Raw genomic sequence first — 25,423 nt, 5'->3', positions numbered from 1 at the left:
CATCATGCAGCGAAACTCCTTCGTATTAGGTGCTGGAATCGAATACTACTGTCATGGTTCTGTGTTTTCCTGTCTGTGTTTCCCTTGTTGGGCCGCCAGATGGCGGCACTTGTTGGGCCGCCAGATGGCGGCACTTGTGTCCTGCTCCCCCCTGTTAATTGTATTATTGTCTCGTTATTCTATCATCGTTCCCACCTGTGTCTTGTTATCCCCTCCTTTTCTGGTTTGATTGTTTTTTGAGTTCACCTGTGTCTTGTTACCCCCTGTCTATCTTTGTTCCCTTGACTCGGGTGCTGGTTCCTTGTGTTTGTTTCCTACTTGTGTTTGTTTGACTTACATGTATCTGCCTGCCTGCGTTTTTGACCTGCTTGTGTGTGTGACTGTGTTTCCGCCTGTTAGTTCCTGCCTGGTTTCTGTCCCACCTGTGTTCTGCTCTGTGTGTGTTTTGAATTTTGAGTTTTCTGTTTTGTGTTTTTTGGTAGTGCCCTGCGTGGCCTTTTGGTTTCCTGTTTTTTTTGTCCCCTGTCATGTAAGTAAAGTCTTTGTTAATTTTCCCTTTTTGAGTTTGTGTTTTTTTTCCCTCTGCGTTTGGGTCCCCCCTACCCGTTACGTGACAACTACACAAATCTGTCCTGGTTTTTTTGGGTGGGACACGCCAAAGGTCGGAAGGTACCAATGTTCCTCTTCTTCCCTCAGAGGAGGAGCAATCTCTGCATGGTTATTTTCAAATATTTTTTCCATGAATGAAAGGAAGTGGTCTCTCATCTCCGGTTTTCTGTCAAAGGAGTGCAGAGAGCCGTTTTAGTGCCTGTGCTCGATTGTCGGGAAGGCTGTACCTCCGTGTCCTGAAGGGGAGAGGAACAGCAGGGGTAGCATCAGCAGGGGTACTTTCATCCTCCTCGCCATGCTCTATGGCAGGGTCTGTGGTCTTTGCGATCCAGGGTGGAGGTCCAGGATGTAAGGCTGTGTTGTGACCTTCACTCTCACACTCTGAGCATTTGACACTCACCTTGCAGTTTCTGGCATGATGTGATGTTGATATGCAACATCTGTAACAGATCCCATTTTCCTTAAAGAAGGCCTTTCGATCTTCAAGAGATTTCTCTCTGAAACCGCAACATCTTTGGAGAGGGTGAGGCTTCCTATGTATGGGGCACTGCCTGCCAGGCTCCTCAGTTTTATTTTGGGTTCTTTCAGCATTGGAGGGGGAAGATATTTCAGTTTTATGGACTGAAATAGGTGTTCTCCGATTGCTGTGCTTGAGGACAGGCCTTTCTGAGTTAGACAGGGCAGTGTTGAATATGGTGAGGTCAAAACTAGGGTCATTCCTAGTCATTGCTTGGTGGCAGACAAAGTCCACAAAAAAGGAAAATGGTGGAAATGGACCTCTGTTTTGTTGTTTGTAACTGGTGCCTTCACTTACCCATCTCTCTTGCAGGCTATAAGGTAATTTTTGTGCGATGGGGTTGACGCCGCATGAGGTATCTAGAAAGGCGAGGCCCAGTAGATCTCCCTCAGCCTTGGCAGAAAGAACCTCCATCAACAGATCACCCAGCTCTCTCAACTTCTGAAAATCCTTGTTAGATATCCTGGGGAACCCGTCAAGTCTCTTGAAGAGTGCGCTCTCTATGGCCTCTGGTGAACCATAACAGTACTCCAGTCTTTTCCACGCAATTCTAAGCCCTCTTTCAGGTTGGTTTACATTAGCCGCTTTTCCACTGTAGGGCCGAACCATTACCAGGGCCACTCCGTGCCGTTCCGCGCTGCTCAGTACTCGTGGGAACGATTACGGTTTCTGTTTCCACCTTCAGGCTGCTAAAACCAGGAAGTATCTAGTGAGGACAGCAAGTGACGCGGTGGACAGCGACGGCGTCCCGTTGTGAATGTAATATGCGCCAGTTGTTGTCATCGCTCCCCATACTGTTTTGCTTTTGTTATGTTATGTTTCGTTGGCTGACGAAACGGACGAGGATTCTGTGTATTTTGGTCTGTTTTTGGTTTTTCTTTTTAGCGTATCCTCCACTGACCATCACTGTTGCATGCATTCAAAAACAACTACTAACTAACGCTTACATTACAGTGTGAAATATCCACATTATATAATACCACTAACCTATTTAAAGACTCTCAATCCAAAAATAACGTGTATAACTGAAATATTTTGAGCAGTAATACTTACATGGCAATGATGAAATTTTATCTGTGTTCAGACAGAGACAGTAAATCAACGAGTTCAGTCCGCTTCTGTTTTGCTCCAGAAAACGATGTCAGATAGGTCCATCAGCAAATATACGGCTTAGCTATGCCCAGAAGTCTTCAATAATAAAAAAATTGTTAACAACGTTTCGTTAGGTGCAGTGTCTTAATGCGTAAGTGAATGCGATGATAAGAACATTTCCGGTTACGCTGACCTATAAAACGCTATTCCAAAAGCAAAATTAGACATGTTATACATCGTTAGAAAGCTTATACTCTCACCTACTGAATAAATGAATTGTCAATCAAGCCAGTCTGTAGTAAAAATGGCGACAACGCCGTAAACAACACGTGTGGTATTAGGCACAGCTATTTTGGAAGGTACCCAAGCATCACAAATGCGCGTGTATTTCACAAACGGATTGTCCAAGACAATATATGACCACTTGGTCTCAAAAGGTACATCTCTACGCGTAAAACCAATGGTAAAGTTATGTAGCCTATTTATTCAATATTTAGTCCCAGATATTGACTGTAGAATGACATGGTATCATTTTTAAAACTTTGTCCCGTTTATTTCGTTATTCATTCAGTGAGCAGCGTTTTCACTGCTGTATATCTTATGGCTATTGTCAGGTTAATCTTGTTGCTATGACGGTAAATGGTAAATGGTAAATGGACTGCATTTATATAGCGCTTTTCGCCAAAGCGCTTTACAATTGATGCCTCTCATTCGCCAGAGCAGTTAGGGATTAGGTGTCTTGCTCAAGGACACTTTGACATGCCCAGGGCGGGGTTTGAACCGGCAACCCTCCAACTGCCAGACAATCGGTCTTACCTCCTGAGCTATGTCGCCCCTTTGTCAGGGAATACAATTTTTGATTGGCATTTTTATTTATATTAGCTTCTCCACTGACCTAGCTTACAGAAGAGGACATGAAGAGACCGTATGTGGAGTCACAAAACTGACGTAATGTGAAACCAATCAGTGATTAAGCCTGCCCACCCGAGCGGTTCTGCTGCACTGAGCACGGTTGTCTAACCGTGCCGAAAATATCGTGCTGGGCACGGTTTGTAATCGTTCCATGCCAAACCGTTTCCAAGTGGAAACACCATTGGAACCGTTCCTCTCCATGCTCAGAACCGTTCGGCCCTGCAGTGGAAAAGGGGCTATTAACTGCCCTGATTCGCCTCGCATGTCCAGCAGACTCATTTCCTAGCCATTTGATTAAGAAGTCCATCTCCTCGCCAGCTGATAGGTCTAAGCCTCTGATTGCATTAAGGAATGAAGCTCACCAGGCTCTGAAGGTTTCTGGGCGATCGTCAAATTGTAAGAGTCCTGTGCTGACAAGTTCGCAGCGAGCGAAGAACCTCACAAATTTTGTCATGCTTTGACTCTCATGTGGATTGCCTGATAATGGAGTGCTGTAGTGTGGAGCTGGTGGATGGTTGCGGTCATTGAGTCCTCCTGTCCTGATCCAACCATCATCCTGTCTCTCTTCAGCAGGATAGGTCCGATCTGTTCTAAGTTCCACCTTTACTGGCTGGTGTGTAGGGACATTATTCTGGAGGGGGGTGTTATCATCATTCTCTTGGTTTTACCAACTTGAATTTTTTACAGTGTACTTATTGCATGTTTATACATTGTTTCCTTGTTTTGAACATAGTAAAACCCATATTTTAATAGGGAATCACTGTAGATATAATGGGAAATTCAATAACATAACTGCGTAATACCCTAAATCTACAGAGATTATGTTTAAATATAGCTATTGTTAATGTATTTTGACATACAATGCTTAGTTTTCCATTGTCCAATTAATTTTTTAACATTACAATTCTCTGAAATGACTAAGTAATACTGTAAATGTGCAGAAATTCCTTTTTGATTAAAAGTACATAGTCTGTGTTTATACATTTTCATAGTTTTTTTACTTGGAGAAACCACTGTAGGTAGACGGGGCAGTTTCATAAAGTAACTAAATTTACAGAGACTGGCCTTAAATGTAGCTATTTTTCATATACTATGCTTGTTTTTCCATTGTCCAATGAACTTTTAAAAATATAATAGTTCTCTAAAATGACTGATTAATACTGTAAATGTGCAGATATTTGTCTTAGATTTTTTGCACTTATTGTGTTTTTATACGTTATTTCTTAGTTATCGAACATGAAAAAACAATAATTTAATAGGAAATTACTGTAGATAGACTGGGTTTCATAAGTAACTAATAAATGCCTTTGCTTTGCTGCCAGATTTTTTACTGATTTGTTTTTCTTTTTTTTTGCATGGTACTTCACAAATAAATTAGAAAAATGTGTTTTCTTTGTGTAATTATTAACCCAGATTCAGATCTGTAATGTTTGCAAATACTACTATTGTTGCTTTATAAATTTTCCTCAAAACGAAGCACAGTGCTGGATTTGCAAACTGTAATCACCCTCAACATTTTTTTTTCTTTAATTATAAATCTGCCACTCAGACTCATATATATTGTTGTCCTTTTCTGTCCTCAGGAGTTGGCAAAACCTTCCCCAAACAGCTCATAATCCAAGGGTAGTTCAAAGGAATAAAAAAGCAGGATTAATCTATTGTATTCATACTATGTCTATTCCCCAGCAATGTTTATGCCACAGCATTAATGTCTAATAGCAGCTGTACTTGTAGCATTAACATTTCCCTCAAGGAGATATGCTGTCAGACCCTGGTGCAAGGGACTGCACAGTCTGTGCATGTCACAGAAATTGTGATTCAGTAACTTACAGTGGAGTGCTGTTAGTATGACAAGCTTCAACTTGACCACCCTTCAACACAGGGCAGAGATGCCATGTCAAACACTATCATATAAACATTCATATAAACAAACTGCTGACTGCTCTTCACATCAAATTGCTATGATTGTCTGATTACACGTAGTTCACTGATTACACATAGTTGCTCCACCAATTTAGGTTTCCATGAAGCAATACCTTTCCATCAATAACACACAATTACAGGAATATGACTATGTGAATCCTTCCATCTGTTTATTTTAATTTACATGTGTTCCCCTTTACAAAAGGGTGTTTGTCCTTCCATATTGTTCAGGGTGTCCTTCTGTGTCACCAGAACATCCATACCATGATAAGCTGTTTTTAAGTTTAGGATAGCTATAAACAGAGAAACTATTTTCAGATGGGTTACAGCAAGCCATAGTTAGATTTTTTTTTAATTTTTTTAAATGTGTGTCAAGTATTTAAGTTAAAATATTTTTTTTTATAAGGCAATAAAATATTGACTCAGATATTCAAGAAACATTATCAAACACTAATCTGCAGGTTTAATTATACGATGGTAAAGCCTAGCTTATGTTGTTTTCTTTTGTGTTTAGTCTAATGGCTACTGCATGGGACAACCCTAGACACAAGGAATGGTTAACATATGAATCTAAATGAGTGCAGGATACATTCCCACCCTGTACTTTTCATGAGCTGCAGTCTCTAGAGTTTGTAATGAATTGTGCGATGAACAAAAAACATCCAGGCAGTTCTATGGGCAAAAGTACCTTTACAACAGTGGTGTGCAGAAGGGCATCTCTGACTGCACAATACGTTGAACCTTGAAGTGGATGAGCTACAGTAGCACAAGACCATATCATGTACCACTCCTGCCAGCTAATAATAGGAATATGAGGCTACAAGGGGCACTTAGACAGGGAACAATTGGAAAAATATTGCTTGGTCTAGACTGTGACCATGTGCATCCCTTTATGGCCACAGTATACTTTTTTCAAATGGATAAGTCCTGCAGGATAACGTGCCATGTCAGAAAATGTGCATCGTCTCAAGCTGGTTCCATGAACATGACAGTGACTTAAGTTTACTCCAATAGTCTGCACACTCCCCAGATCTCAGTCCAAAAGAGAACATTTGGAATGAGGTGGAACGGGAGGTTTGCAGCATGAATGTGTGGCTGAAGAATCTGCAGAAATGCCTGATTCTATCAGGTTAGCACAGACCAAATTTGCAAAGAAAAATTTCCAGCACCTTCTTGAATCCATGTCACGGTTCTGGAAGCAAAAGGGGGTCTGAGATTGGTGTACCTAATAAGGTTACATTTAAAGGCACATCCACATTTATTTTGGCAGAAAGAAATACAGCTTTTATTCTTGAACTGATTTTTTCTGGCCTCGTACTTAAGAGTAGGTATTAATTATTATTCACATTATTACGTCTATTTATGTGAAGAAGAAAAGTGGTCGTTAATTTTGGCCTTTCCATGAATTTATTATACGGTTCTTACACTTTCCACCACTGACTATTCTAAATGTGATTTTAATATGCAAGCTCTCATAAGTACCACCAAAGAACAGGCCCCCATTACCAGCCTGACCTTTCATTATTATCGTTCTACTTTTATATTTACTACAAACACCCAGTAATTAGGAGACTGCCAAAGCAATGGCATTTTTCTATCATCCTGTACAATGAGAAATAATTTCCTGGACACTAAAGAGTGCTGTAAAAAAATGTTTTCAGAAAGAAGCTATTTAGAAACAAAGTAATATCCCCTCCTCTTGTTTGTCTCTCTTGTGCTCCCTATATATATATATATATATATACATACACACACACCGGCCACTTCATTAGGTGGCAGGAGTGGCACCCAGTGTGGTCTTCTGTTGCTGTAGCCCATCTGCTTCAGGGTTTGACATGTTTTGCATTCAGAGATGCTGCTCTGCACACCTCGGTTTTAACGAGTGGTTATTTTAGTTACTGTTGCCTTTCTATCAGCTCGAAGCAGTCTGGCCATTCTCCTCTGACCTCTGCCATCAACAAGGCATTTTCGCCCAGAGAACTGCCGCTCACTGGATATTTTCTCTTTTTCGGACCGTTCTCTGTAAACCCTAGAGATGGCTGTGCGTGAAAATCCCAGTAGGTCAGCAGTTTCTGAAATACTCAAACCAGCCCATCTGGCACCAACACCCATGCCACATTCAAAGTCACTTAAATCACCTTTCTTCCCCAGTCTGATGCTTGGTTTGAACTTTAGCAGATCGTCTTGACCATGTATCATGCCTAAATGCATTGAGTTGCTGCCATGTGATTGGCTATTTAGATATTTGCGTTAACTGGTGCAGTTTGCAGTTGAACAGGTGTACCTAATAATGTGGCCGGTGAGTGTATACATATACACACACACACACACACACACACAAATGGGCGACAAATTAAAGAAAAACTAACATAAAAGTGTCTAAGTAAGGTGTTGGGCCACCACCAGCCTTTACTAAATTGCAATGACTGAAGGAACCCCATGTACTAGGAAATATTTTGTTTATATCTCAGAACAGAACACAACCAAAATTTACCCAGAATCAGATTATAATATTATAATAAACTACAGCTAATGTTATCATGAACAATAAGGGCATACTATCTAACTACAATAACATTTTGCTCCTGGGAGGTTCAAAAACCACACAAAAAACCTCCAGTCAGCAAGAAAGTGGCCAAATTATCTAACTGTCGGCGAGTGGGAAATCAGGGCTAAAATTGTGTAGGATGAAAAGTGTGCATAATGCCGAGTTCACACTACATGATTGTAGCCCTGATTTTCCACTCGCCAACGGTTTTTGGAGATCGCCGACAAAAGCCCCAGATCGGAGGCAAATCGGCGCTCACAAATCAACGCTTGATTGCTATGTGTGAACTGTTCAAAGACGCGGTCCGAGAGACTCGCCGATGCATCACAGACGCCCGAAAGATATCAAGCAGGCTAAATATCTGGACCTGTCGGGGAGTCCAAATCCTGTAGTGTGAAAAGTGTTGTGACTGGCAATGAGGGCGGCGACGAGGAGCTATAGCCAATGAGAGCCGCAAGACACTGGGTGAGGGGAAACTTGGGGGAGGAGTTGTAACACCTGCAACACGACAACATCTACAAGCATCGCTAGAAGAAAAGTTTCGCGGTCTGCTTGGACCCAAGAAATGGAGGAAAATTTTGGACATCCATTTTCCGAAGAAAAAATCCTGTCTCGCACATGATTTCGCGTCATTTCTCATGTCACTTCTCGCGTGTTTTGTGAAAAAACGTAGTTTGGAGACCAGACAGACTCGTCTGGGATTCCTCCTGGTGAAATATCTTGTAATGTGTGACCCCCTGTCGCCGATCAGTCATATAGTGTGCAAACCACAACAACTTCAAGATTCCCAATTACAAGACAGAAAGTTGTGTTGTGTGAACAGTACAGCGATCTGACAACTTTTAAAGTTGTGTAGTGTGAACTAGGGCTGTCAAAAAATATTAGAAGTTCGAAAACTATTAGAAAATCTTTCTTTTTTTAAAGTTCGAACCTAAATTTGAGCATTCGAATATTAGTTTTGGATCCCGCGTATTGTAATTAACATGCAGGCTTTAATTTCATGCGGCGAATCATGTTCATGCACGCAAAGTTAACATGCAGACTTTAATTTCATGCGGCGAATCATGTTCATGTACGCAAAGTTCATTACCTGTACTAACGTTACTTCCTCTGTCAACAAAAAACGTCCTGCCCTGGACCCAGGGCAAGTGGATCGTCTGGTTTTCCTTGCCAATAACCTTGTGATACTTTCAGCTCTATTGACACCTAACGTTACTGGTCAGCTAGCCTCGCGAGCCAGTCTCTTTTTTCACTTCGTTCAACAGATCTGGTCAGTTAACAATTTAGGCTAAATAATGTTCCCATGGCAGGCTATGTTTCCTTTCTTTTCTGAAGATTTTGATAAAATTGGATGATGAAAGAAGTTAAACAAACTAAACAGAGTAAGTAATTTATGTTGTTTTAGGCTACAGGTATTAGCCGTTTAAATAGTTTTTGTGTTAAGAAATAAACAGGGATTTCCTATAAACAATCATTTCCCGATGATTAATAAATGCTGATGTGTGGCAAATTACATCCACGTGAAAGTGCTTTATTCATTTGCGCATTAGGCTATAGAAACTGCAGGGGGCTCATTTATAAAAATGAACTTGCGTGCATACGTCAAGTGAAGACCTAACGTAGAGGGACGACCGTTTCCACGGTCAAATCGAGTCTTGTTGAAAATTTTTAAATCACTACTTTAACGTGATTTTCTACGCACGCGCCACACAGTTGATCTAAAATACATTTTGTAAATGAGGCCCCAGATGTAGTAACCTAGTTTTAAAGTTCACCGATCTATTCTACCGCCCGCTCGTGGAAAATAACGCGTAGGACAGTTTAGAGGGAGCGTCACGTGCATATTGGGCCCGACAATAAGCGGCTTATTTTTGTGAATTATAGGCAAATGATATTTGAATATATTTGAACTCTAACTAATTACAAAAGCTAATATTCGAACTCAATTTCATGGCACTTTTGACAGCCTTACTGTGAACTCGGCATTAGGTGCAGTGTCTTTTACTGCCAAAATACTTTGGTTATATACGTTATTTTTTTAATTGAGTGTCTTTAAATAAGTTAGTTGTAATGTATTGGGAATAATCCATATTACTATACTACCGCCTAGTAGACGTTTTTCAGAATAAAAGTCTTGTAACCCATGTGACTCCTGAGAATGTTCGAGAGAAAAGTTCCCAGTTTCCATGCACAGTTCGGTCTCCGTCTGTTTTCCATAGTTGATTCCCACATAAAGATATTACAATTTGGCGACGAGGATGGGATACAAGGGAAGAAATAAGGACAAAGCATCCCTGTAGACGTAAGACATAAGGTCTGCAGCTGGCAGATCACACAGAAGGAAATTTGTAGCACTATTAAAGTGGCTAACAAAACAAGCTAAAAGCTTGCAACAACGTGAAGGCGGCAATGGCGTTCCAGATCGGCAGCATATCAGAATACAAGGAGGGAAGATTTTGAATCTTACTTAGAGAGGCTGGAACAGTGGATGATCACTAATGATGTTGAGACAGAAAAAAAAGTCAGTGTGTTCCTTTCAGTTATTGGAGCGGATGCCTACAGACTTTTGAAAAATCTAGTCATGCCAGTGAATCCAAGCGAGAAAAATTATGCAGATCTGACCAAGACACTCAGCGACCATTACAAGCCAAAACCACTTGTCATTGCGGAGAGATTCTGATTTTAGAAAAGAAATCAACAAGAGGGCGAGTTGGTATCTGAATATGGTAGCACTAAAACAACTGTCTACTCACTGTAATTTTGGTCAACACCTCGATGAAGCTCTACGTGACGGTTTTGTGAGTGGATTGAGAGCTGGGGCGATACAGAGAAAATTACTGGCAGAGACTAATGTAACCTTCAAAAGTGCATGTGACACTGCACTATCCATGGAGATGGCATCACGCAACACATTGGAATTTTCTGGTAAAACAAAAGAAAGTGGAACTGTGAACAAGGTGTATAACCAGAGAAGAAAGGAGGATGAATAGAAAAAGCATGGTGACCTAAATCAGACCAAGAGTGCACCCCAGCAGAACAGTGTGGATGGCAAGCATCAACAGGCACGACAGCCCTGCTACAGATGTAGCAGGAGGTAAACATGCAGCTAGTGTGTGCAAATTTAAGCAAGAGAAATGTCACCATTGTTCTAAGGTGGGGCATATAGCACACGTGTAGGAATGAAAAGATGCAGTACAAGACCCAGTATGTAGAACAGGGAGCTGCAACTAATCAAGAGGGTGATAATAATGATGATGAACTGTTTGGAGTGTATTCAGTATACACTGTATACACAGCTTCATGTGGAGATGATGGCTACATGGTTAACATGACCATTGAAGGCCAGGACACTCAGATGCAGCTAGACACAGGAGCTGTTGTGACACTCGTGTCAGAGATGGTGTATAAGAAAACACTTTCTCACTTACCACTTCAGCGATGCAAACTACCGCTTTCTACTTTTTCTTGAGAACCTATCCCAGTGTTAGGAAAAGTGTTTGTGGATGTTAAATATGAGCAACAGACAGCAAGGGCACCCCTGGTGATTGTCAAGGGGGACAACCAGCACTATTAGGCAGGAATTGGCTGCAGAAAATAAGATTGAACTGGAAAAAAATATTCCAAGTCAAAGCAGCAGGAGGTGCTGTTGATCCAGATGTAGAAGAGATTCTACAGAGACACAATGGGGTATTCAAGGAAGGCCCTAGCACCATCCACAAGTTCAAGGCTTCAATCAAGATGAGGCCGGATGCCAAGCCTATATTCAAGAAAGCCAGCCCTCAGCCGTATGCTGTAAAACAGGCTGTGGAAAAAGAGTTGGATAGATTGGAAGCAATGGGCGTTATTTCCAAAACAGACCGAAGTGAATGGGCTGCACCAATCATGACAGTTGAAAGGTTGACAAGACAATACAAATTTGTGGAAACTACAAAGTCAACATAAATCAGTGTGTGGAAGAAGAAACCTATCCACTACCTAACACTGAAGACCTCTTTGCAACATTAGCTGGAGGCCAGCTTTTCACTAAGATGGACTTATCACATGCCTATAAACAACTGGAGTTGGACAAAGACTCAGAAAAGTATCTCACAGTAAACACACATCGTGGGTTCTACACTTACCATCGGTTATCATATGGAGTCTCTAGCGCCCCATCCATCTTCCAGGCAGTGATGGACTAAATCCTTCAAGGTATTGATCGTGTGACCTGTTTCCTCGATGATATCTTGATCGCTGCTGGTTTGAGAGAGGATCACCTGCGCAAACTGGAGGAAGTTTTGAGTTGTCTGGGGAAGTACAATGTAAGGGTCAAGTCAGAATGTAAGTTCATGACAGACAGAGTGGAGACAGGCTTGGGACACATTGTGGACAGTGAAGGGCTCCATCCCACTGAGGAGAAGGTGGAAGCCATCGTAAACGCTCCGAGTCCCACCAACATTTCTGAACTCCGTTCATTCCTTGGACTGCTGAACTATTATGGCAGATTTATAAAAAATCTGTCCACTCAGCTGCAACCCTTGCATTTACTGCTAAAGAAGGAAAATCCTTGGAAGTGGACATCTGAATGTGAGGAAGCATTCAAAAATGCAAAGAAACAACTACTACAGAACACAGCCGTACTTCACTATGATACCAGGAAGCCACTGAGGCTAGCCTGCGATGCATCGCCTTACGCCATCGGCGCTGTCATTTCCCATGTGATGGAGAACGGTGAGGAAAAGCCCACAGAATTTGCGTTTTGCACTTTGACAGAGGCAGAGAGCAAATACGCCCAAATAGAGAAGGAAGCCCTCTCTATCATTTTCGGAGTGTAGAAGTTACACAAATACCTGTACGGTACAAAGTTACCGATCACAGACCACTCTTGGCAATCCTGGGCCCCAAGTCAGATATACCCACATTGGCTACGTTGAGAATGCAGCGATGGGCATTCATACTGATGGCGTATAACTACGACATAGAACATCGCAAGTCGTCAGAACATGCTAATGCAGATGCCCTTTCCAGGTTGCCGAGAGACAACACTGCAGAAGAAGGAAACATCTTCTATTTCTTACTTATGGAGGACTTACTTGTGAAAGCCAGCGACATAGCACAGAGCACACGCAAAGATTCTGTATTCAGCCGAGTGAGGGAGTTCATTCTGAATGGATGGCTAAATCACGTAAATGATGAGACACTCAAACCATTCTGAGCTGTCTGCAGAACAAGGATGTGTTCTCTGGGGAATGAGGGTCATAGTTCCTACAGTTCACAGAGCAAAGCTACTGAATGATCTACACCAAGGACATCCGGGCATTTGCAGTATGAAGGTTTAAGCAAGAGGTTGTGTGTGGTGGCCCCATCTACATAGGGATATAGAAGCTGCAGTACAGAAGTGCAGTGCATGCCAGGCAGTGAGACAACTCCCAGGAGTGGCCCCACTGCATTGTTGGAAATAGCCAACTCAAGTGTGGCAACGGATCCACATAGACTTTTGTGAGAAGGACAAACATTACTTCCTAGTACTAGTTGACAGCCACTCAAAATGGCTAGAGGTGATTCACATGACAACAACAACCTCAGCAAAGACTACTGAAGTCTTGCGCAGCATTTTTGCTTCCTTGGGCTACCTGAAGAAGTGGTGTTTGACAACAGACCACAATTCACTTTGTGATTTCAGGCTGTTTTTGAGAGCAAATGGCATTAAACAGACCCTGGTACCTGCTTATCACCCTGCTTCTAATGGAGCCGCTGAAAGGTTGGTGCTGGCAGTCAAATCTGCTCTGGTGAAGCAGGTTTTGGAAGACAAGGAGGCTCAACAGACTCCTGTATCACTGCAGCATAGACTGGCAACTATTCTGCTGATGTACAGAAGCACACTGCACACGGTTACAGGCTGTTTGCCAGCAGTGCTGTTTCTTAAACGTCAGTTGTTTAACTGTAAAATCCCCACAAAAAAACATTGACATCTGGGCAGGCCATGAGAGACACCTTGATATGAGATACCATTAATGTATCCAAAATTGTCGACTGTACGTTTTGTTTATTTTAGAAAGTGAGTACAATCATCGGTGAAATAATCATCCGAAATGATGCTTCACCAAATGAAACAGTGGAATGTTGTGGAATGATATTAGTTGCCTGTGCATTGTAGATCAGTCAGTGTATTTTATATGCAGTTGTGTTGGTGATGACACATCCAGCTATGATACTGGTCTAATGATTTAATTTTTTTTTTTTTGTTGCTATATACACACACACACACACACACACACAGTTGAGGTCAAAAGTTTACATACGTCTAGGCTAAAGGCAAACTCAATTTTATACAACTCCGCAAATTTCATGTTACCATACGTTTCCTGTGTTAGGTCAATTACGGTATCTACTTTAGTTCCATAAGTGGTCATTTCAAAATAATAGCTAAGTGACAGATTTATTTCAGCTTTTATGTATTATATCAGATTTTCAGTGGGTCAAAAGTTTACATACACTTTGTTAGTATTTGGTGCCATTGCCTTTTAATTGCTTAACTTGAATAAAATGCTCCCACAAGCTTATCACAATACTTTGCTGGGATTTTTGCCCATTCCTCCTGACAGAACTGGTGTAACTCAGTCAGGTTTGTGGGCCTCCTTGCTCAATCAATCAATCATTTGTGCCGTCTTCGATCCGAAGGTTGGCTTTCATGGTCCTCCAACTGTTTCTCTCCTCAGCCTTTCTCTTGAGTTGTTCATATCTTTCTCCGTTCCATCTCTTTATGTCATCCAGCCACATTATGCGTTGTCCTCCTCGTTTCCCTTCAATCATCCCTTCCAAAACCCTCGTCCAAAACCCTCCTTGCTCGGACACACTTTTTCAGTTCAGTCCACAAATTTTCTGTGGGATTCTGGTCAGAGCTTTATGGTGGCCACTCCAGTACTTTCACTTTGATGTCTTTAAGCCATTTTTTTACAACTTTGGAGGTATGCTTAGGATCATTGTCCTGTTGGAAGACCCAGTTGCGACCAAGTTTTAACTTTCTAGCTGATGTCTTGAGGTGTTGCTTCAGTATTTTTAGATAATCCTCCGTCCTCATGATGCCATCTATTTTCTGAAGTGCACCAGTCCCTTTTCCAGTCAAACACCCCTACAACATGATGCTGCCACCCCCATGCTTCACAGTTGGGATAGTGTTCTTTGGATTAAAAGCCTCACCAGTTTTCCTCCATAAATAGCGCTGATCATTATGGTCTTCATCCTGGTGATCACCTGCAAACTTCATTCTGGCTTTTTTATCCTGGTCTTGGAGTAGGGGCTTCTTCTTTGCGCTACAGCCTTTCAGGCCATAGCGATGTAGATATGTTGGTACCTGATGCCTCCAACTCCTTCACCAGTTCTTTAGTTGTTGTCTAGGGGTTCAGTTGAATATTTCAGACCAAAGTTCGTTCAGCCCTGGGAGTTCATTTGTGCCTCCTTCCTGAACAATGCAGTGTCTGTGTGGTCCCAAGATTTTTATATTTGCATACAATTGTTTGTTCAGATGCTCATGGTACATTCAGTTGTTTGGAAAGGAGGAAGTGGACTTGTGGAGGTCCACAAAGTTGCTTGGATTTTCCCATAGTATCTAGGAAAAAAAGGCAGTGGCTCTAAATGTAGACCCTTAAATATAGCCACCGGTGCCAATTAACTCCCAGTTAACTTATAATTATTATAATTGGCCAATCAGAATCTTCTAAAAAGTTAATTACATCATTTTTTGGAATCTTCCAGACTGTTTAAAGCGACAGTAAACTTGGTGTATGTAAACTTTTGACCCACTGGAATTCTGATATAGTGAATTAAAGCTGAAATAAATCTGTCTCTATTTGATTGTTTTAAAATGACCTCTGATATGAACAAAGGAACAAAGTAGATGCCCTAACTGACCTGCAAAAGAATGTGTGATTACATGAATGTGAAAAACTGAGTTTGAATATCTTTAGCCTAGGTGTATGTAAACTTTTCACCTCAACTGTGTGTAATATATATGTATGTATATATATATACATAAATGAATTTAATCAATTATATAATAAGGCTATAACGTTAAAAAAAAGTGAAGCGGTCTGAATACTTTCCGAAGGCACTGTGTATGTGTGTGTTTATATATATATATATATATATATATATATATATATATATATATATACACACACACACACATACAGACACTATCTCACAAAATGTAAAGCTTCTATTACAAACATTACATTTTGGTGGTCATTATAACACTCATAGATAGTAACAATCATGCAATTTGTGAGAATGTCCTAGTCCCTGAGACTATATTGTGTGAGCGCGCGCATGTGTGTGTGTGTGTGTGTGTGTGGCTCAACATAGGCTTGGTATTATAGGACTCATAAATAGAAACAATAAAACAGCCTGAGAAAGATCACTTGTTCCTGAGGGATTACTGATGACATTTGTATGTGTGAGCTTGCATGTGAGTATGTGTCCTAGGATGAGTTCATGTCTGAGTGCAAGTGCATGTGTGTGTATGCGTATGTTTGTGTGTGCATGCTTCTCAGTGTGTTTGTACTTGAGTACAGTATGTATGTTTGTGCATATATGTATAAGCATGTTAGGTGACTATGCTTTTTAGCATATCATAATGCAAAGCAAGGACAGAATCAGCAGGGCTTTTTGATCCTGCAGTAGCTGGAATGTGTGTAAGAACCTGGAGGAGCAGGTTGGGGGGAGAAAGAGAAGAGTTTGGTCTGGAGGGATGATGTCAGTAAGACAGATATAAAGTGTAATTTACTCAAGAAAATTTACAGTCAGCAGGCATTGTAAGATGAGAGTGGGAGTTTTTCGTTTTTGAGTGTGTTTATCCCAATATTGTGACCCTATGACTAGCCAGCACCCGCTTGGAATCCAAGATAATTTAGGAGAACCACAGCAAATTCAGTCCCCACAGTGATTCTACTGCACTTTTATTAGTTACCCAGCAACAGAATAAATAGAATAAATTAGACCTGTGACTTGGTACCTTACCAAACAATGTCCAGAACCTTCATAATAATTTGGGCAGCTAGGCTGCATGCTGGAACCAGCAAACGCAGAGTAAAGACAGTGTTTTTTTCCCCCCCAGACACAGGCTAAGTGCAAAATCAACTAGTCATCCAAAACACAATAACTAGTCAAAATTTCACCCAGTGCTTCGAGAGAACTTCACTCAGCAAATCTCCTAACTCTCACAACAGCTCAGGTGTGAGCCTTCCTTTTACCAGGGCTTAACAGGACAATTGCCTTCAGCTGTGGTAAACTGTCTGCTATTGCAATGGAAAGGGGTGGAGCCAATGATGGGTATTGTCCTTCTATGATGGTGTAGAGCTGTTTTCATTGAACAATTAATGGATCATCAGGAAATGTTACCATCTGTATATAAAACAATTTAGGAAACATTGAGGAGCATTGCTTTGGAATACAGCTTGTTTAATTTGTGTGAGGTAAGATAGTCAATATTGTCTCTTGTAAGTTAACGCCTCTTGTAAAGGCGTAATTTTGATAGCAATACGTTTAATAGCTTGCTTAGATTTTGCAAGATTGAATTAATGACTTATGCCAGAGTAACTTGGCATTTTTGTATGCTGAAAATGAATCATCATTTTCATCAGATATCATTTATTTTTGTATTGTGTTTGTAAGCATAGCAAGGTACTTAACCTGCATTGCTTCAGTATATATTCAGCTGTATAAATTGATGTAAATGTAAAAAAAAAATTAAAAAAAAAAAACTGCTAAAATTGCATAAGTTGCTCTGGATGAGAGCAAAAGTCTGCTAAAATGCTTGTGATGATGACATGCATACACATAAATGCATGCAAACACACATAGCCTACATTCTGAAAGAAACACATAGACATGGATGCAATCATTTTCCTTTACTATGAATGACAAATAAATTAATGTGTATGTCATTTTTTAAATGGACTGATCTACTAACTGTGTGTCGGTAGAGGATCAATAGGGCTAGCTAACATTAATTTAGAAATGTGGCGATGCAGGTTAGCTACAGTAGCCTAGTTAAAGAAGTAAGACAGGTGCAGCAGTGAATGTGAACCGTTTTTTTTAAGAAAATGGATATACCTGGTGTGAAGAAGTCATTATCTTGCGGAAGTTTCTATACAACCAGTAACATTACCTATCAGACTGAATGACAACGCAGTTTAATTTCGGAGGCGTCTGTATCTGTATTACCATTATACACTCTGTCTATAAGTCTGTTGTCTCCTACAGTCTATGGTCATCTTGTTAGCAAGGCAGCTAACATTAAGCTTGGTGAAAATGTTGAAAGTGGAACTGTCCAAAGTGCAGATGCATTTTATTTGTATTTCAGAAATGTAAATGAGTTTCCCGCAAAGATTTATACATGCAAAAGAAATAGGTAAAATGTTTTATTTTTAGTTAGCCAGCAAGCCAGTGTAATGAGTTAGAGGTTTGCTTCCATCTGATGGGGAATTTGTCTGTCACTCATCCAAAATGTTCCATAGGTAAAGGCAATACCCAGTGAGCTACGAGCAAAGTAGATGTCAGGGTTGCAAAGTTTTGCTCTTTTAATTGTGTGCACTGTCCATTTTGTGTCTATATCCAATATTTTTATTGGCTGATGTATCTAAATGTCCAATGGGGAGATGTATTCTTTATGGGCTTGGAGCATTTATGATGACATAATAATAATAATAATAATAATAATAATTGCATTTATATAGCACCTTTCTGAATGCTCAAAGTGATTTTCAGTCAGGGGGAACTCACCTCACCTACCACCAATGTGCAGCACCCACCTGGGTGATTGCACGGCAGCCATTTTGCGCCAGAAAGCTCACCACACATTAGTGAAGGTGGAGAGGGAGAGAACATATTTTAGCCAAATGAATCTGGGGATGATTTTGGTGGCAGTTTGCAAGAGCCAGATCTGGGATTTAGCCAGGACACCGGGGAATCCCCTACTCTTAGCGATAGGTGTCATGGGATCTTTAATTACCACAGTGAGTCAGGACCTCGGTTTAACATATCATCCGGAAGACGGCATCTCCTACTGCACAGTGTCCCCGTCACTGCACTGGGACATTGGGGTTTATTTGACCAGAGGGAAGATTGCCCCCTGCTGGCCCACCACAACACCACTTCCAGCCCCAACTCAGTATTCCCTGGTGGTCTCCCATCCAATTACTAACCAAGCCCACACCTGCTTAGCATCAGCCGTTTCGACAGGAGCAGAGCGCATGGAGGTATGGCTGCTGGCTAGTAATCAGGCAGGAAAAAGAATAAGGAAAAAATGCAAAATCCCCTAAGTTTGGGGCTTTTTTGTATCGATGTCTAAAGTTGTTTGCTTCGGTCTGTTGAAATGGGGTCAGAGGGTACAGAAATGAATGTTTTTAAGGGCTAAGAGTCTGTGGTCATAGTGATTATTTCTGTAGGGAACCGTGAAAAGTAAAAACTCTCGTGCGGTGTAGGTATGAGGTACGCAGTCCCAACAAACCATAACTGGGTGGGATGGCATACCTGTCATCCCAATCTGATACTTTGACAGTTTGGTCTGGAGTGTTCAGCTTTTTGTTAACACGGCATGCCAAGAACAAAAAAGTTCTCTGATGATCACAGAAAGGCAATCGTTGCTGCTTATAAGTTGGGGTAATGTTGTGAAGCCACGTCCAAACAATGTGAAGTGCATCATTCCACAGTGAGAAAGATTATTTACAAATGGAGAAAAATCAAAACAGTTTCCAATCTACCCAGGAGTGGGCGTCTCAACAAATTCACTCCAAGATCCGACATTATGGTGCTTTGAGATTGTTTTCAGCACCCTAAAGCTACATCCTGTGATCTACAGGCCTCTGTGGAGTTCATGTTAGAGTTCATGACTCCACTATTATAAAAAGAATGAACAAGCACGGCTTTTATGTAGCCAGGATTTATTTTAAACACTCCTCTCCAAAAAGAACACTGCAGCAAGGCTTATGTTTTCAAAATTGCATCTGAATGAACCTCAAGTCTTCTGGACCACTGTCCTCCGGACAGACGAGACAAAAGTGTTGCTTGGCTGTAATGCACAATGCTGTATGGTGAAAACAAGAACCTCTTTCCATCTGTCATACCAGCCCATTCTAGAGGAATATTTGAGATCCATCTCTCTACTAGCTAAAGCTTAGAGCAAAGTGGATCATGCTACAGGAAAATGTTCTTAAGTATACAAGTGAAGTAAATAGACGACTAAATGACTGAGAAAGGAAATAATCTGGGTCTTAAAATAGCCAAGACAAAGTCCGGTGCTCAACACCATTGAAAAGTGTTGGAACCTTATTGGACCTGTGCAAAAACAAATGCCCTCAAACATCAAAAGAACAGAAGCAGTTTATGGCAGACTGGGCCAGATTTCCTCCGATGCGGTAAAAAATTACTTCAGATTAATGCTGCTGAAGGGGGTTCTACAAGCTACTGAATCATGTGGAGCACTTTTTCACAGAAGACGTTTGCATGCAGACTTATTTTTGGTTGAATGACTAATGACAAAGTAAAATTTGTAATTTGTCGCATGAGGTTATATTTATCTACTCTTAGCACCAGATGAATGCTAGTTATGTCCTAATATGTAAAACCACAGAATTGAATGAGGATCGGACTTCCAGTTGGTTTTTCGACGGAGATGGTAGCCTAGTTTTTACTAGCTCCTCCACAGTCATATTTTTTCATATAATTTCGTATAAATCCCCACTTTTGAAACTTCCTTACACATTTAGTATCTAATGGAATCAACAGATAAGTGATCGGCAGAAGAAATGGCTCCCAGCACCCCTTCTCCTGCGGCTAAATCACTGTCAAAAAAAGCAAAGAAGCAACTTCGACTGCAATCGAACAACATGGCCGGCGCTAACACAGACAATACACAGGACGAGCTCGGCTTCATGCCGTTGGATCCACAAGGCCAGAATTTTGCTGGGCTTACTGCCTTAATTAATAGCCTGAAAGAAACACTCTGAACTTTGCATTAATGTGAAAGCTATTCGCCAAGACATGGATTCTTTTCAGGCTAAACTGATCAGAATAGAAAAGGACGTCTCTGCTATTAGCATGTCTGTCTTATCACAAACTAAACGAATTGATACATTGCAAGTTGTACAAAGAGAGAACAGGGACAACATCAAAGAAGTGAGCGGCGAAGTCTCGAAGCTGAGGGAGCGATTAGCTGAACTTGAGGACCGCAATCGTCGCTCCAACCTCCGGCTTATTAACCTGCCTGAAGGGGAAGAGGGAGGGGACGCGATCGCCTTTCTTCAGCGACACTTACCACTCTGGTTCCCAACCCTTGCCGGCAGAGGTCTTATCGAAATCGAAAGGGCTCATCGTATCTATAGAGGCACTTCTGACAAAGGCTAAAAAAAAACCACAAACTCTGATTTTCAAATTGCTTCGCTACACCGAAAGGCAGGATATTTTGAAAGCCTACCGACAACCCGGCACCCAGCTCACCCATGGCCAGGCTCGTCTCTTGCTGTTTTTTGATTACTCCAACTTCACAGCTCTGAGACGCAAAGCTTTCTCACAGTCGCTGTCCCTCCTCAAACAGAAAGGTGTTCAAACCTTTCTCCTGTATCCTGCGAAAAGGTGTTGCATGACTCAAAGACGCTCATTTTCTTCACTCCTGATGAAGCCCAACTTTTTATCAACGATATGTCAGGTTAGACAAGCTAAGGCTCCTGAGCTCGTAGCTCTGCGAAAATAACGTTCACGTTAACTTACGTTGCTAAACAGATCGGTATTTACCAGAATAAAACCCTTAACGCTATTTAAGTTATGATAGTGCTTTTTTCCGATATCCTCAGCTTTACTCTTGTTCTGTTAGTTGTCACCCTGTTGCTCACTTTTTTTGATCTCTCTCTTAAATTATTGTTATTATTATTATTATCATCATCCCTTTCTGTTCTATTCCATATGAAAGACAATACAGGTTGGTTTTTTTATGTTGTGAGTTAGCAATATAGCTTATGCATAATACTTCCCAGAATGCTAAGGGCATAGCAAGCTCTAACTCCGTAAACGGAGTAGATTTACATCAAATACTGCTCTCAGCAGGAGCCCTAAAAAAAATTCTTTGATTTTTATTCTTTCATTTCATTTTCTATTGGAACTATGTTGACTTATCTCAAGCAGTGAATAATTTGGGCACATCATATATGTTTTTTACTATTATTGTCCTTCCTGCTATCATTATTTGGATTTCCGTATCACCATGGAAGGACTGTGGGGGGGGGGGGGGGGGGGGGGTTAGGGTCGCATCCTCTTGGCCTAAACCAAGGAATAATGATGTTTTCTGTTTGAAATTATTGCAGGGACGTCATTGTTTCTCCCTGGCTAACCACCTATCATACCTTTTTACTGGTATGTGTGTTTTTGCATGGTTTAATTTTTATTTTTTTTACTTGTATTCTTGTTTTTGTTTATCTGATGTTTCTCATCAACACCTGGGGGGGGTGTGCAATTTTACCAAATAGGTTTTCTATCTTGCACTTTAACAGGTTTATTAATCCTGCGGGATTGACATACATGCTATTTCAGGTCCAGGATATGGATCAGACATTTGCTATATTTTTATTTTTATATTTTCTAATTTCTGATGGGTGAGTTTAACATAATTTCGTGGAACATCCATGGTGGCAATTGTCCATTGAAGAGATTTAAATGCCTTGATTTCTTACGCCGCCGTAAAACTGATTTCGCTCTTATTCAAGAAACTCAAAGCAGTGGATATCCATAGATTTCAGAATAAATATTTTAGGATTATTGCCAGCTCGTGTGCTGTGAACAAGACAAAGGGAGTCTTGATTGCAGCTAATAGGAAACTTAATATAACCATACATTCTGCAGGGGGCGATTCGGAACATAGATTTTGTTTTGTGATTATTACTTTGTATATATATATATATATATTCGATAACAATGGACTTCGTTCATTTCACGATCTTAAATAAACTTACTCCCTTCCTGGTACATCTTTTTTTCTTTATCTCAGACTTTGTTCAGCTCTAAAAGCATATGGGGTTCCTTGGAATAACTCACTGGAAATCCACCCATTGGTCCATGCACTTACATCTTCCAATATAACTCGAGGTCAAGTATCAGCTCTTTATACTCTATTTCTACCTGGAAAGAAGCTAACTCCAGAGGTGGTTACTGTATGGAATAAGGAACTTCACATGTTTAAAAATGATCTGGACTGGGACATCATATGGGCTAACATGTTTTCCTCTTCCAAGAACTTCGCCTATCAAATAATTCACTTTAAGTTCGCTCACAGATTCTACATAACTCCTCATCGGGCATTCCAAATGAAACTTGTAAGTGACAAAAATTGTAAACAGTGTAATCTGGGGGTGTTAGGTACATTTCTTCATATGTTTTGGGAATGCCCTCATATAGTGGCATTCTGGAAATATGCGGTTGAAGTCCTAGCAGAACTTTTGAATACGGTGATACCCATGTGTCCAGCCTTACTACTTCTTGCAGATACCTCCGATGTTTCCTTAACTAAGAAACAGTGCCGGCTCCTTTTGGCAGGCCTAACAGCCTCCAAGAAGACTATTATAAAAACTTGGTTTGATCCTAGTATTCCAATGAAATCTGTATGGTTACATAGCTACCTAGACATTCTTATCTTGGAAAGGTCCACTGCTTTGCTTCATAAAGCCAGTTCTAATACGGTAAACAATTGGACGGCGGCTATCGCTTGTATTAAAGATGTTTTGTAAAATTAACACTCAGATTATTGTTAAAGTTTATTATATGTGCTACATGTATGTACCTTTTATTTATCATGAATGTAACTTCTTTTTCCCCCATTATTACCCTACCATTATCCCCCCTTTTTTTAGATTTGTTTTTATTTTTGTTGCATACTCTTTGTAATGCTATCCTTTTCTTACATTTGTTCCTGAAAAATCAATAAACAGTTATTAACAAAAAAAAATTGAATGAGGATGTACAGAGCCGTGAAAAAGTATTTTCCCGCTTCCTGATTTTCTCTATTATATTGTGTTTTCACAGGTTCCTTTTGTCTAATATTAAGTTTTGTCTAAAGATATGAATCATTCAGTGTGACAAATATGCAATAATAAAGGAAATCAGGAAGGGGGCAAATACTTTTTTCAGGACACTGCTTTCTTTTGCTCATAACGCTGGGAATTCACCTAAGACTTTAACTCATATTTGTTTTTATGACCTGCTTTGCTTTTATTTACTGGGGGATTGCATGTATATATATATATATATATATATACAATTAATAACAAATTGTTTGCTCAATGGCATTGTTGGTGGGCGGCGTGGTTGTGGTGCCGGCTGCAGGCGGAGAGATGGGGAAATAGTTTAACTGGCTGGCAGTCGCAGCTGTGGGCAGTTACATGATCCATGCTAACCTTTATATGTGTTGCCTGTAGTGAGACTGGGGACGGATGCACATGGCCACAGACACGGACTGTAATGACGACGACAACAACAACAAGGACAGTATTGTGACCCATGCACTTAATAAATCATGTGCATAGTACACCTCCGTGCCTGTGTGGTTCATTTTGACTTGTTACAGGCATGCTTTTTCTAGTCCAGCTATGTTCACATTCCTACATTCCACTCACCCTGTATAATATAACAAATAGTTTTATGTACTTCACTATTTTAATTGGACACTAATCTTGATTTTGCCACTCAAGTTCTTCCATGCATCACTGGAGGATAACAACTGCCATTGCAGTTGATCAGTTATTTCTCTGATAATTGATTGAGTTGATAATTGGTTAGTTTGATCAGCAGTTTGATTTTAATTGGTTCGTTTGATCATCTGTTGATCAGTTATTCCTCTCCATTGCTTACGATGAGAATTGATGTGATGTGATCATAAATTCTCATCACTGATATACTGTATGTTTTTTTTTGCTTCAAGGAAAAAATACAGCATGATCAAACATAGCATGCACAACAATGTAGGCTTGTATGGTCACCGAAATATGGCTAAAAAGGCGTTTTTGGTAGGATCATATTTAGGCGATTTTCAAAACTTTCCCTTCATACAATTCCTTAGGACTTTCTTCATTTAATCCATTTCTCTGGTGTTCACATCTGGAGTTATAAAGCTTTAAATAGGGTACTACCTAAATGGGCAAGGATTGGCCAGATTTGGCATGTGCGCTAAGGGGTTAAAGGAAAAACCAACATACACTGCCTTAGTAAGGTGTTGGGCCACCACGAGCTGCCCGAACAGCTTCCGTGCACCTTGGCATAGATTCTACAAGTCTCTGAAACTCAGCTGGAGGGATGGAACACCATTCCTACAAAATATATTCCCTCATTTGGTGTTTTGAAGATCATAGTGGACGGCACTGTCTAACATGTCGGTCCAAAATCTCCCATAGGTGTTCAATTGGGTTGAGATCTGGTGACTGCGAAGGTCATAGCATATGATTCACATCATTGTCATACACATCAAACCATTCACTGACCCTTCGTGGCCTGTGGATGGGGGCATTGTCATTCTGGAAAAAGACCACTCCCATCAGGATAGATGTTTCATCATAGGATAAAGGTGATTGTCAGGAGTCGCTCGCACTCCCCCTGCTACTCCTACCCACCACAGGTGCAAGGATCCACCCACCATGAACAACCAAGACACAGGGATAAGGTAAGCAGAGTCTATTGAATTTATAATAAAAACAGTTCATGGACAGGCAGCTGCCCCAATATGACCCCCCGACCCCCCCTCCCCCTCCCCCTCCCCCTCCCTTCTGTAACTCCCCCTGCTTGTACGGTGACTCCATGCCGCGCGT

Source organism: Anguilla anguilla, chromosome 10, assembly GCF_013347855.1.
Source record: "Anguilla anguilla isolate fAngAng1 chromosome 10, fAngAng1.pri, whole genome shotgun sequence".
NCBI lineage: Eukaryota > Metazoa > Chordata > Actinopteri > Anguilliformes > Anguillidae > Anguilla > Anguilla anguilla.
This window is presented reverse-complemented; position numbering follows the sequence as displayed.